Consider the following 14,372-nt stretch of genomic DNA (forward strand, 5'->3'; position numbering starts at 1 on the left):
GGGATGTTCTCTGTTTAGTGAGTCCTCCAGATCAGAGGCAGTAGGGATGACCAAGGATGTTCTCTGTTTAGTGAGTCCTCCAGATCAGAGGCAGTAGAGATGACCAGGGATGTTCTCTGTTTAGTGAGTCCACCAGATCAGAGACAGTAGAGATGACCAGGGATGTTCTCTGTTTAGTGAGTCCTCCAGATCAGAGACAGTAGGGATGTTCTCTGTTTAGTGAGTCCACCAGATCAGAGGCAGTAGAGATGACCAGGGATGTTCTCTGTTTAGTGAGTCCTCCAGATCAGAGGCAGTAGGGATGACAAGGGATGTTCTCTGTTTAGTGAGTCCTCCAGATCAGAGGCAGTAGAGATGACCAGGGATGTTCTCTGTTTAGTGAGTCCTCCAGATCAGAGACAGTAGGGATGGTCTCTGTTTAGTGAGTCCACCAGATCAGGGGCAGTAGAGATGACCAGGGATGTTCTCTGTTTAGTGAGTCCTCCAGATCAGAGGCAGTAGGGATGACCAGGGATGTTCTCTGTTTAGTGAGTCCTCCAGATCAGAGACAGTAGGGATGTTCTCTGTTTAGTGAGTCCACCAGATCAAAGGCAGTAGAGATGACCAGGGATGTTCTCTGTTTAGTGAGTCCTACAGATCAGAGGCAGTAGAGATGACCAGGGATGTTCTCTGTTTAGTGAGTCCTCCAGATCAGAGGCAGTAGGGATGACCAGGGATGTTCTCTGTTTAGTGAGTCCTCCAGATCAGAGGCAGTAGGGATGACCAGGGAAGTTCTCTGTTTAGTGAGTCCTCCAGATCAGAGGCAGTAGGGATGACCAGGGATGTTCTCTGTTTAGTGAGTCCCCCAGATCAGAGGCAGTAGGGAGGACTAGGGATGTTCTCTGTTTAGTGAGTACTCCAGATCAGAGGCAGTAGGGATGACCAGGGATGTTCTCTGTTTAGTGAGTCCTCCAGATCAGAGGCAGTAGGGATGACCAGGGAAGTTCTCTGTTTAGTGAGTCCTCCAGATCAGAGGCAGTAGGGATGACCAGGGATGTTCTCTGTTTAGTGAGTCCTCCAGATCAGAGACAGTAGGGATGACCAGGGATGTTCTCTGTTTAGTGAGTCCTCCAGATCAGAGACAGTAGGGATGTTCTCTGTTTAGTGAGTCCACCAGATCAGAGGCAGTAGAGATGACCAGGGATGTTCTCTATTTAGTGAGTCCTCCAGATCAGAGGCAGTAGGGATGACAAGGGATGTTCTCTGTTTAGTGAGTCCTCCAGATCAGAGGCAGTAGAGATGACCAGGGATGTTCTCTGTTTAGTGAGTCCTCCAGATCAGAGACAGTAGGGATGGTCTCTGTTTAGTGAGTCCACCAGATCAGGGGCAGTAGAGATGACCAGGGATGTTCTCTGTTTAGTGAGTCCTCCAGATCAGAGGCAGTAGGGATGACCAGGGATGTTCTCTGTTTAGTGAGTCCTCCAGATCAGAGACAGTAGGGATGGTCTCTGTTTAGTGAGTCCACCAGATCAGGGGCAGTAGAGATGACCAGGGATGTTCTCTGTTTAGTGAGTCCTCCAGATCAGAGGCAGTAGGGATGACCAGGGATGTTCTCTGTTTAGTGAGTCCACCAGATCAAAGGCAGTAGAGATGACCAGGGATGTTCTCTGTTTAGTGAGTCCTCCAGATCAGAGGCAGTAGGGATGACAAGGGATGTTCTCTGTTTAGTGAGTCCTCCAGATCAGAGGCAGTAGAGATGACCAGGGATGTTCTCTGTTTAGTGAGTCCTCCAGATCAGAGGCAGTAGGGATGACCAGGGATGTTCTCTGTTTAGCCAGTCCCCCAGATCAGAGGCAGTAGGGAGGACTAGGGATGTTCTCTGTTTAGTGAGTCCTCCAGATCAGAGGCAGTAGGGATGACCAGGGATGTTCTCTGTTTAGTGAGTCCTCCAGATCAGAGGCAGTAGAGATGACCAGGGATGTTCTCTGTTTAGTGAGTCCTCCAGATCAGAGGCAGTAGTGATGACCAGGGATGTTCTCTGTTTAGTGAGTCCTCCAGATCAGAGGCAGTAGGGATGACCAGGGATGTTCTCTGTTTAGTGAGTCCTCCAGATCAGAGGCGGTAGGGATGTTCTCTGTTTAGTGAGTCCTCCAGATCAGAGGGAGTAGGGATGACCAGGGATGTTCTCTGTTTAGTGAGTCCTACAGATCAGAGGCAGTAGAGATGACCAGGGATGTTCTCTGTTTAGTGAGTCCTCCAGATCAGAGGCAGTAGGGATGACCAGGGATGTTCTCTGTTTAGTGAGTCCTCCAGATCAGAGGCAGTAGGGATGACCAGGGAAGTTCTCTGTTTAGTGAGTCCTCCAGATCAGAGGCAGTAGGGATGACCAGGGATGTTCTCTGTTTAGTGAGTCCCCCAGATCAGAGGCAGTAGGGAGGACTAGGGATGTTCTCTGTTTAGTGAGTACTCCAGATCAGAGGCAGTAGGGATGACCAGGGATGTTCTCTGTTTAGTGAGTCCTCCAGATCAGAGGCAGTAGGGATGACCAGGGAAGTTCTCTGTTTAGTGAGTCCTCCAGATCAGAGGCAGTAGGGATGACCAGGGATGTTCTCTGTTTAGTGAGTCCTCCAGATCAGAGGCAGTAGTGATGACCAGGGATGTTCTCTGTTTAGTGAGTCCTCCAGATCAGAGGCAGTAGGGATGACCAGGGATGTTCTCTGTTTAGTGAGTCCTCCAGATTAGAGGTAGTAGCGATGACCAGGGATGTTCTCTGTTTAGTGAGTCCTCCAGATCAGAGGCAGTAGGGATGACCAGGGATGTTCTCTGTTTAGTGAGTCCTCCAGATCAGAGGCGGTAAGGATGTTCTCTGTTTAGTGAGTCCTCCAGATCAGAGGGAGTAGGGATGACCAGGGATGTTCTCTGTTTAGTGAGTCCTACAGATCAGAGGCAGTAGAGATGACCAGGGATGTTCTCTGTTTAGTGAGTCCTCCAGATCAGAGGCAGTAGGGATGACCAGGGATGTTCTCTGTTTAGTGAGTCCTCCAGATCAGAGGCAGTAGGGATGACCAGGGAAGTTCTCTGTTTAGTGAGTCCTCCAGATCAGAGGCAGTAGGGATGACCAGGGATGTTCTCTGTTTAGTGAGTCCCCCAGATCAGAGGCAGTAGGGAGGACTAGGGATTTTTCTCTGTTTAGTGAGTACTCCAGATCAGAGGCAGTAGGGATGACCAGGGATGTTCTCTGTTTAGTGAGTCCTCCAGATCAGAGGCAGTAGGGATGACCAGGGAAGTTCTCTGTTTAGTGAGTCCTCCAGATCAGAGGCAGTAGGGATGACCAGGGATGTTCTCTGTTTAGTGAGTCCTCCAGATCAGAGACAGTAGGGATGACCAGGGATGTTCTCTGTTTAGTGAGTCCTCCAGATCAGAGACAGTAGGGATGTTCTCTGTTTAGTGAATCCACCAGATCAGAGGCAGTAGAGATGACCAGGGATGTTCTCTGTTTAGTGAGTCCTCCAGATCAGAGGCAGTAGGGATGACAAGGGATGTTCTCTGTTTAGTGAGTCCTCCAGATCAGAGGCAGTAGAGATGAGCAGGGATGTTCTCTGTTTAGTGAGTCCTCCAGATCAGAGACAGTAGGGATGGTCTCTGTTTAGTGAGTCCACCAGATCAGAGGCAGTAGAGATGACCAGGGATGTTCTCTGTTTAGTGAGTCCTCCAGATCAGAGGCAGTAGGGATGACCAGGGATGTTCTCTGTTTAGCCAGTCCCCCAGATCAGAGGCAGTAGGGAGGACTAGGGATGTTCTCTGTTTAGTGAGTCCTCCAGATCAGAGGCAGTAGGGATGACCAGGGATGTTCTCTGTTTAGTGAGTCCTCCAGATCAGAGGCAGTAGAGATGACCAGGGATGTTCTCTGTTTAGTGAGTCCTCCAGATCAGAGGCAGTAGTGATGACCAGGGATGTTCTCTGTTTAGTGAGTCCTCCAGATTAGAGGTAGTAGCGATGACCAGGGATGTTCTCTGTTTAGTGAGTCCTCCAGATCAGAGGCAGTAGGGATGACCAGGGATGTTCTCTGTTTAGTGAGTCCTCCAGATCAGAGGGAGTAAGGATGACCAGGGATGTTCTCTGTTTAGTGAGTCCTCCAGATCAGAGGCAGTAGGGATGACCAGGGATGTTCTCTGTTTAGTGAGTCCTCCAGATCAGAGCCAGTAGGGATGACCAGGGATGTTCTCTGTTTAGTGAGTCCACCAGATCAGAAGCAGTAGGGATGACCAGAGATGCTCTCTGTTTAGTGAGTCCTCCAGATCAGAGGCAGTAGGGATGACCAGGGAAGTTCTCTGTTTAGTGAGTCCTCCAGATCAGAGGCAGTAGTGATGACCAGGGATGTTCTCTGTTTAGTGAGTCCTCCAGATTAGAGGTAGTAGCGATGACCAGGGATGTTCTCTGTTTAGTGAGTCCTCCAGATCAGAGGCAGTAGCGATGACCAGGGATGTTCTCTGTTTAGTGAGTCCTCCAGATCAGAGGCAGTAGGGATGTTCTCTGTTTAGTGAGTCCTCCAGATCAGAGGGAGTAGGGATGACCAGGGATGTTCTCTGTTTAGTGAGTCCTCCAGATCAGAGGCAGTAGGGATGACCAGGGATGTTCTCTGTTTAGTGAGTCCTCCAGATCAGAGGCAGTAGGGATGACCAGGGATGTTCTCTGTTTAGTGAGTCCACCAGATCAGAAGCAGTAGGGATGACCAGAGATGCTCTCTGTTTAGTGAGTCCTCCAGATTAGAGGCAGTAGGGATGACCAGGGATGTTCTCTGTTTAGTGAGTCCTCCAGATCAGAGGCAGTAGGGAGGACTAGGGATGTTCTCTGTTTAATGAGTCCTCCAGATCAGAGGCAGTAGGGATGACCAGGGATGTTCTCTGTTTAGTGAGTCCTCCAGATCAGAGGCAGTAGGGATGACCAGGGAAGTTCTCTGTTTAGTGAGTCCTCCAGATCAGAGGCAGTAGGGATGACCAGGGATGTTCTCTGTTTAGTGAGTCCACCAGATCAGAAGCAGTAGGGATGACCAGAGATGCTCTCTGTTTAGTGAGTCCTCCAGATCAGAGGCAGTAGGGATGACCAGGGATGTTCTCTGTTTAGTGAGTCCTCCAGATCAGAGGCAGTAGGGAGGACTAGGGATGTTCTCTGTTTAGTGAGTCCTCCAGATCAGAGGCAGTAGGGATGACCAGGGATGTTCTCTGTTTAGTGAGTCCTCCAGATCAGAGGCAGTAGGGAGGACTAGGGATGTCCTCTGTTTAGTGAGTCCTCCAGATTAGAGGCAGTAGGGATGACCAGGGATGTTCTCTGTTTAGTGAGTCCTCCAGATCAGAGGCAGTAGGGAGGACTAGGGATGTTCTCTGTTTAGTGAGTCCTCCAGATCAGAGGCAGTAGGGAGGACCAGGGATGTTCTCTGTTTAGTGAGTCCTCCAGATCAGAGGCAGTAGGGATGACCAGGGATGTTCTCTGTTTAGTGAGTCCTCCAGATCAGAGGCAGTAGGGATGACCAGGGATGTTCTCTGTTTAGTTAGTCCTCCAGATCAGAGGCAGTAGGGATGACCAGGGATGTTCTCTGTTTAGTGAGTCCTCCAGATCAGAGGCAGTAGGGATGACCAGAGATGTTCTCTGTTTAGTGAGTCCTCCAGATCAGAGGCAGTAGGGATGACCAGGGATGTTCTCTGTTTAGTTAGTCCTCCAGATCAGAGGCAGTAGGGATGACCAGGGATGTTCTCTGTTTAGTGAGTCCTCCAGATCAGAGGCAGTAGGGATGACCAGAGATGTTCTCTGTTTAGTGAGTCCTCCAGATCAGAGGCAGTAGGGATGACCAGGGAAGTTCTCTGTTTAGTGAGTCCTCCAGATCAGAGGCAGTAGGGATGACCAGGGATGTTCTCTGTTTAGTGAGTCCACCAGATCAGAAGCAGTAGGGATGACCAGAGATGCTCTCTGTTTAGTGAGTCCTCCAGATCAGAGGCAGTAGGGATGACCAGGGATGTTCTCTGTTTAGTGAGTCCTCCAGATCAGAGGCAGTAGGGAGGACTAGGGATGTTCTCTGTTTAGTGAGTCCTCCAGATCAGAGGCAGTAGGGATGACCAGGGATGTTCTCTGTTTAGTGAGTCCTCCAGATCAGAGGCAGTCGGGATTACCAGGGATGTTCTCTGTTTAGTGAGTCCTCCAGATCAGAGGCAGTAGTGATGACCAGGGATGTTCTCTGTTTAGTGAGTCCTCCAGATTAGAGGTAGTAGCGATGACCAGGGATGTTCTCTGTTTAGTGAGTCCTCCAGATCAGAGGCAGTAGGGATGACCAGGGATGTTCTCTGTTTAGTGAGTCCTCCAGATCAGAGGCAGTAGGGATGTTCTCTGTTTAGTGAGTCCTCCAGATCAGAGGGAGTAGGGATGACCAGGGATGTGCTCTGTTTAGTGAGTCCTCCAGATCAGAGGCAGTAGGGATGACCAGGGATATTCTCTGTTTAGTGAGTCCTCCAGATCAGAGGCAGTAGGGATGACCAGGGATGTTCTCTGTTTAGTGAGTCCACCAGATCAGAAGCAGTAGGGATGACCAGAGATGCTCTCTGTATAGTGAGTCCTCCAGATCAGAGGCAGTAGGGATGACCAGGGATGTTCTCTGTTTAGTGAGTCCTCCAGATCAGAGGCAGTAGGGAGGACTAGGGATGTTCTCTGTTTAGTGAGTCCTCCAGATCAGAGGCAGTAGGGATGACCAGGGATGTTCTCTGTTTAGTGAGTCCTCCAGATCAGAGGCAGTAGGGAGGACTAGGGATGTCCTCTGTTTAGTGAGTCCTCCAGATTAGAGGCAGTAGGGATGACCAGGGATGTTCTCTGTTTAGTGAGTCCTCCAGATCAGAGGCAGTAGGGAGGACTAGGGATGTTCTCTGTTTAGTGAGTCCTCCAGATCAGAGGCAGTAGGGAGGACCAGGGATGTTCTCTGTTTAGTGAGTCCTCCAGATCAGAGGCAGTAGGGATGACCAGGGATGTTCTCTGTTTAGTGAGTCCTCCAGATCAGAGGCAGTAGGGATGACCAGGGATGTTCTCTGTTTAGTTAGTCCTCCAGATCAGAGGCAGTAGGGATGACCAGGGATGTTCTCTGTTTAGTGAGTCCTCCAGATCAGAGGCAGTAGGGATGACCAGAGATGTTCTCTGTTTAGTGAGTCCTCCAGATCAGAGGCAGTAGGGATGACCAGGGAAGTTCTCTGTTTAGTGAGTCCTCCAGATCAGAGGCAGTAGGGATGACCAGGGATGTTCTCTGTTTAGTGATTCCACCAGATCAGAAGCAGTAGGGATGACCAGAGATGCTCTCTGTTTAGTGAGTCCTCCAGATCAGAGGCAGTAGGGATGACCAGGGATGTTCTCTGTTTAGTGAGTCCTCCAGATCAGAGGCAGTAGGGAGGACTAGGGATGTTCTCTGTTTAGTGAGTCCTCCAGATCAGAGGCAGTAGGGATGACCAGGGATGTTCTCTGTTTAGTGAGTCCTCCAGATCAGAGGCAGTCGGGATTACCAGGGATGTTCTCTGTTTAGTGAGTCCTCCAGATCAGAGGCAGTAGTGATGACCAGGGATGTTCTCTGTTTAGTGAGTCCTCCAGATTAGAGGTAGTAGCGATGACCAGGGATGTTCTCTGTTTAGTGAGTCCTCCAGATCAGAGGCAGTAGGGATGACCAGGGATGTTCTCTGTTTAGTGAGTCCTCCAGATCAGAGGCAGTAGGGATGACCAGGGATGTTCTCTGTTTAGTGAGTCCTCCAGATCAGAGGCAGTAGGGATGTTCTCTGTTTAGTGAGTCCTCCAGATCAGAGGGAGTAGGGATGACCAGGGATGTTCTCTGTTTAGTGAGTCCTCCAGATCAGAGGCAGTAGGGATGACCAGGGATATTCTCTGTTTAGTGAGTCCTCCAGATCAGAGGCAGTAGGGATGACCAGGGATGTTCTCTGTTTAGTGAGTCCACCAGATCAGAAGCAGTAGGGATGACCAGAGATGCTCTCTGTATAGTGAGTCCTCCAGATCAGAGGCAGTAGGGATGACCAGGGATGTTCTCTGTTTAGTGAGTCCTCCAGATCAGAGGCAGTAGGGAGGACTAGGGATGTTCTCTGTTTAGTGAGTCCTCCAGATCAGAGGCAGTAGGGATGACCAGGGATGTTCTCTGTTTAGTGAGTCCTCCAGATCAGAGGCAGTAGGGAGGACTAGGGATGTCCTCTGTTTAGTGAGTCCTCCAGATTAGAGGCAGTAGGGATGACCAGGGATGTTCTCTGTTTAGTGAGTCCTCCAGATCAGAGGCAGTAGGGAGGACTAGGGATGTTCTCTGTTTAGTGAGTCCTCCAGATCAGAGGCAGTAGGGAGGACCAGGGATGTTCTCTGTTTAGTGAGTCCTCCAGATCAGAGGCAGTAGGGATGACCAGGGATGTTCTCTGTTTAGTGAGTCCTCCAGATCAGAGGCAGTAGGGATGACCAGGGATGTTCTCTGTTTAGTTAGTCCTCCAGATCAGAGGCAGTCGGGATGACCAGGGATGTTCTCTTTTTAGTGAGTCCTCCAGATCAGAGGCAGTAGGGATGACCAGAGATGTTCTCTGTTTAGTGAGTCCTCCAGATCAGAGGCAGTAGGGATGACCAGGGAAGTTCTCTGTTTAGTGAGTCCTCCAGATCAGAGGCAGTAGGGATGACCAGGGATGTTCTCTGTTTAGTGAGTCCACCAGATCAGAAGCAGTAGGGATGACCAGAGATGCTCTCTGTTTAGTGAGTCCTCCAGATCAGAGGCAGTAGGGATGACCAGGGATGTTCTCTGTTTAGTGAGTCCTCCAGATCAGAGGCAGTAGGGAGGACTAGGGATGTTCTCTGTTTAGTGAGTCCTCCAGATCAGAGGCAGTAGGGATGACCAGGGATGTTCTCTGTTTAGTGAGTCCTCCAGATCAGAGGCAGTCGGGATTACCAGGGATGTTCTCTTTTTAGTGAGTCCTCCAGATCAGAGGCAGTAGTGATGACCAGGGATGTTCTCTGTTTAGTGAGTCCTCCAGATTAGAGGTAGTAGCGATGACCAGGGATGTTCTCTGTTTAGTGAGTCCTCCAGATCAGAGGCAGTAGGGATGACCAGGGATGTTCTCTGTTTAGTGAGTCCTCCAGATCAGAGGCAGTAGGGATGTTCTCTGTTTAGTGAGTCCTCCAAATCAGAGGGAGTAGGGATGACCAGGGATGTTCTCTGTTTAGTGAGTCCTCCAGATCAGAGGCAGTAGGGATGACCAGGGATATTCTCTGTTTAGTGAGTCCTCCAGATCAGAGGCAGTAGGGATGACCAGGGATGTTCTCTGTTTAGTGAGTCCACCAGATCAGAAGCAGTAGGGATGACCAGAGATGCTCTCTGTATAGTGAGTCCTCCAGATCAGAGGCAGTAGGGATGACCAGGGATGTTCTCTGTTTAGTGAGTCCTCCAGATCAGAGGCAGTAGGGAGGACTAGGGATGTTCTCTGTTTAGTGAGTCCTCCAGATCAGAGGCAGTAGGGATGACCAGGGATGTTCTCTGTTTAGTGAGTCCTCCAGATCAGAGGCAGTAGGGAGGACTAGGGATGTCCTCTGTTTAGTGAGTCCTCCAGATTAGAGGCAGTAGGGATGACCAGGGATGTTCTCTGTTTAGTGAGTCCTCCAGATCAGAGGCAGTAGGGAGGACTAGGGATGTTCTCTGTTTAGTGAGTCCTCCAGATCAGAGGCAGTAGGGAGGACCAGGGATGTTCTCTGTTTAGTGAGTCCTCCAGATCAGAGGCAGTAGGGATGACCAGAGATGTTCTCTGTTTAGTGAGTCCTCCAGATCAGAGGCAGTAGGGATGATCAGGGATGTTCTCTGTTTAGTGAGTCCTCCAGATCAGAGGCAGTAGGGATGACCAGGAATGTTCTCTGTTTAGTGAGTCCACCAGATCAGAGGCAGTAGGGAGGACCAGGGATGTTCTCTGTTTAGTGAGTCCTCCAGATCAGAGGCAGTAGGGATGACCAGAGATGTTCTCTGTTTAGTGAGTCCTCCAGATCAGAGGCAGTAGGGATGATCAGGGATGTTCTCTGTTTAGTGAGTCCTCCAGATTAGAGGCAGTAGGGATGACCAGGGATGTTCTCTGTTTAGTGAGTCCTCCAGATCAGAGGCAGTAGGGATGACCAGGGATGTCCTCTGTTTAGTGAGTCCTCCAGATTAGAGGCAGTAGGGATGACCAGAGATGTTCTCTGTTTAGTGAGTCCTCCAGATCAGAGGCAGTAGGGATGACCAGAGATGTTCTCTGTTTAGTGAGTCCTCCAGATCAGAGGCAGTAGGGATGACCAGAGATGTTCTCTGTTTAGTGAGTCCTCCAGATTAGAGGCAGTAGGGATGACCAGAGATGTTCTCTGTTTAGTGAGTCCTCCAGATCAGAGGCAGTAGGGATGACCAGAGATGTTCTCTGTTTAGTGAGTCCTCCAGATCAGAGGCAGTAGGGATGACCAGAGATGTTCTCTGTTTAGTGAGTCTGCCAGATCAGAGGCAGTAGGGATGACCAGAGATGTTCTCTGTTTAGTGAGTCCTCCAGATCAGAGGCAGTAGGGATGACCAGAGATGTACTCTTGATGTGTTTGTGTAAATTGGACCATTTTCCTGTCCTGCTGAGCATTGAAAAAAGTACTTTTGGGTGTCAGGGATAAAATATACGGAGTAAAAAATATAATTTTCTTTAAGAATTTAAAAAGGTAAAAGTTTCCAAAAATATAAATAATAAAAGTACAGATGCTTCAAAAAAGTTGTTGTGTTTTGTCCTATATTTATATTTATTTATATTTTTGAATAGTTTTTATTTTAAATCCCAACCCCCTGTCTCTGCAGGAGGCCTTTTGCCAGGCTGTCATCGTAAATAAGAATTTGTTCTGAACTGACTTGCTTTTGTTAAGTAAAGTAAAAAATTAAAAAATAACAAAAGTATTTTTACTTAAGTACTTTACACCACTGAGAGATTGTCAGTGGAATATAACCAAATTAAATCATTTCCCCCCCCCCCCCCCCCTGTATAAATACACATATATTTAGCGTTTTGGAATGAAAATTCTTCCGATGTTATGTTTTAACATCAGCTATGCAAAAAAAAAAAACCTGTTACTTGATAGACCTGCTGTAACAGCCCACCTTCTGTAACAGCACACCTTCTGTAACAGCCCACCTTCTGTAACAGCCCACCTTCTGTAACAGCACACCTTCTGTAACAGCCCACCTTCTGTAACAGCCCACCTTCTGTAACAGCCCACCTTCTGTAACAGCCTACCTTCTGTAACAGCCCACCTTCTGTAACAGCCCACCTTCTGTAACAGCCTACCTTCTGTAACAGCCTACCTTCTGTAACAGCCCACCTTCTGTAACAGCACACCTTCTGTAACAGCCCACCTTCTGTAACAGCCTACCTTCTGTAACAGCCTACCTTCTGTAACAGCCCACCTTCTGTAACAGCCCACCTTCTGTAACAGCACACCTTCTGTAACAGCCTACCTTCTGTAACAGCCCACCTTCTGTAACAGCCTACCTTCTGTAACAGCCCACCTTCTGTAACAGCCCACTTTCTGTAACAGCCCACCTTCTGTAACAGCCCACCTTCTGCAACAGCCCACCTTCTGTAACAGCCCACCTTCTGTAACAGCCCACCTTCTGTAACAGCACACCTTCTGTAACAGCTCACCTTCTGTAACAGCACACCTTCTGTAACAGCTCACCTTCTGTAACAGCCCACCTTCTGTAACAGCCCACCTTCTGTAACAGCCCACCTTCTGTAACAGCTCACCTTCTGTAACAGCCCACCTTCTGTAACAGCCCACCTTCTGTAACAGCCCACCTTCTGTAACAGCCCACCTTCTGTTGGTGTTATTCTACCATGAGTTATCATTCTGGGAAACCTGTTGGTTGTTATTCTACCATGAGTTATCATTCTGGGAAACCTGTTGGTTGTTATTCTACCATGAGTTATCATTCTGGGAAACCTGTTGGTGTTATTCTACCATGAGTTATCATTCTGGGAAACCTGTTGGTGTTATTCTACCATGAGTTAACATTCTGGGAAACCTGTTGGTGTTATTCTACCATGAGTTATCATTCTGGGAAACCTGTTGGTGTTATTCTACCATGAGTTAACATTCTGGGAAACCTGTTGGTGTTATTCTACCATGAGTTAACATTCTGGGAAACCTGTTGGTTGTTATTCTACCATGAGTTAACATTCTGGGAAACCTGTTGGTGTTATTCTACCATGAGTTATCATTCTGGGAAACCTGTTGGTGTTATTCTACCATGAGTTATCATTCTGGGAAACCTGATGGTGTTATTCTACCATGAGTTATCATTCTGGGAAACCTGTTGGTGTTATTCTACCATGAGTTAACATTCTGGGAAACCTGTTGGTGTTATTCTACCATGAGTTATCATTCTGGGAAACCTGTTGGTGTTATCCTACCATGAGTTAACATTCTGGGAAACCTGATGGTGTTATTCTACCATGAGTTATCATTCTGGGAAACCTGTTGGTGTTATTCTACCATGAGTTAACATTCTGGGAAACCTGTTGGTGTTATTCTACCATGAGTTAACATTCTGGGAAACCTGTTGGTGTTATTCTACCATGAGTTAACATTCTGGGAAACCTGTTGGTGTTATTCTACCATGAGTTATCATTCTGGGAAACCTGTTGGTGTTATTCTACCATGAGTTATCATTCTGGGAAACCTGTTGGTGTTATTCTACCATGAGTTATCATTCTGGGAAACATGTTGGTGTTATTCTACCATGAGTTATCATTCTGGGAAACCTGTTGGTGTTATTCTACCATGAGTTATCATTCTGGGAAACCTGTTGGTGTTATTCTACCATGAGTTATCATTCTGGGAAACCTGTTGGTGTTATTCTACCATGAGTTAACATTCTGGGAAACCTGATGGTGTTATTCTACCATGAGTTATCATTCTGGGAAACCTGTTGGTGTTATTCTACCATGAGTTATCATTCTGGGAAACCTGTTGGTGTTATTCTACCATGAGTTAACATTCTGGGAAACCTGTTGGTGTTATTCTACCATGAGTTAACATTCTGGGAAACCTGTTGGTGTTATTCTACCATGAGTTAACATTCTGGGAAACCTGTTGGTGTTATTCTACCATGAGTTATCATTCTGGGAAACCTGTTGGTGTTATTCTACCATGAGTTATCATTCTGGGAAACCTGTTGGTGTTATTCTACCATGAGTTATCATTCTGGGAAACCTGTTGGTGTTATTCTACCATGAGTTAACATTCTGGGAAACCTGTTGGTGTTATTCTACCATGAGTTAACATTCTGGGAAACCTGTTGGTGTTATTCTACCATGAGTTAACATTCTGGCACTGGTGTGGCGATAACACCACTAGCCTGCTGTTACAGTTGTCACTCAGTAATAAAACGAGGTGTATCACAGCCGAACAACTCTGGTAAGGAGAATGCACAGGTCTCTCTCAGTGTGGGACTGAATTTGTCAGTGAGAGTGACACAGAGCGAACTGATACAAATGGTGCAGTAATCGTATTCTTGCCGGTTTTCTGCACCAACAGTAGGTACATTCAGCCAACCTCGTAGCCCATAATTCGCGGTCACGTCCTGAGTGGGTGTGCTCTTTGGAGTGTCACTGAGTAGGCGGATTTCATTGGTGCAACAGCCATAGGCCATACAGTGCAAATAAATATGCCCCCAATGCAATTATTTAGTCTAACACAGCCACAGTGCGATTTCAGATTTTTTTGTTGTGTCAAATTAACAAATTATTGTCTTTTGTTTAAAATATATATATATATAGAACAACATTCCGACCTTGTTTAGCATTATATAATCCAAATATGGCATGATTCCACTATTTGTAACCGTTTAAAAAACTTTTATTTTGAAGGCAAACCGCAAATTCCACGATTATGACTCATCCTTATTGTGGCTAGCTTCACAGGTACGTCATGGCGCGGTTGGGTAGATAAACTCCTTCGCAGAAAAAAGGTCATCGGGTCTAGCTGTCGTCTCAGGCGATTATGCGCATGAGCAGGCCGTCAAAAAAAAAGAGTTGTTTTTAACGAAAATGAAAATGAGTCAAGTTTGTCACTTTGACGTGGTTGGCTTATAACATGTTCAAATTGTCTCGAATCTAGGTTGTGCCTTTACATTTCGGGAAATATAACAACTAAGGAAGATAGTTTCTCTTCTCATAGAGCTCCACAGTGGAGGTGTCATTTTACCGGTAAAACAGGGAAATGGTTCCAATCGTTTTTCCACAATTAATTTTAGAAACACTTAAAAAGGATTGCGCTTCTTGTCAAAACTTCACACCAGGGTAAGCCTACAACTGTAAATCTCTCTCATACACGGTGAC

The sequence above is a fragment of the Oncorhynchus kisutch genome, linkage group LG21 (assembly GCF_002021735.2).
Source record: "Oncorhynchus kisutch isolate 150728-3 linkage group LG21, Okis_V2, whole genome shotgun sequence".
Classification (NCBI taxonomy): Eukaryota; Metazoa; Chordata; class Actinopteri; order Salmoniformes; family Salmonidae; genus Oncorhynchus; species Oncorhynchus kisutch.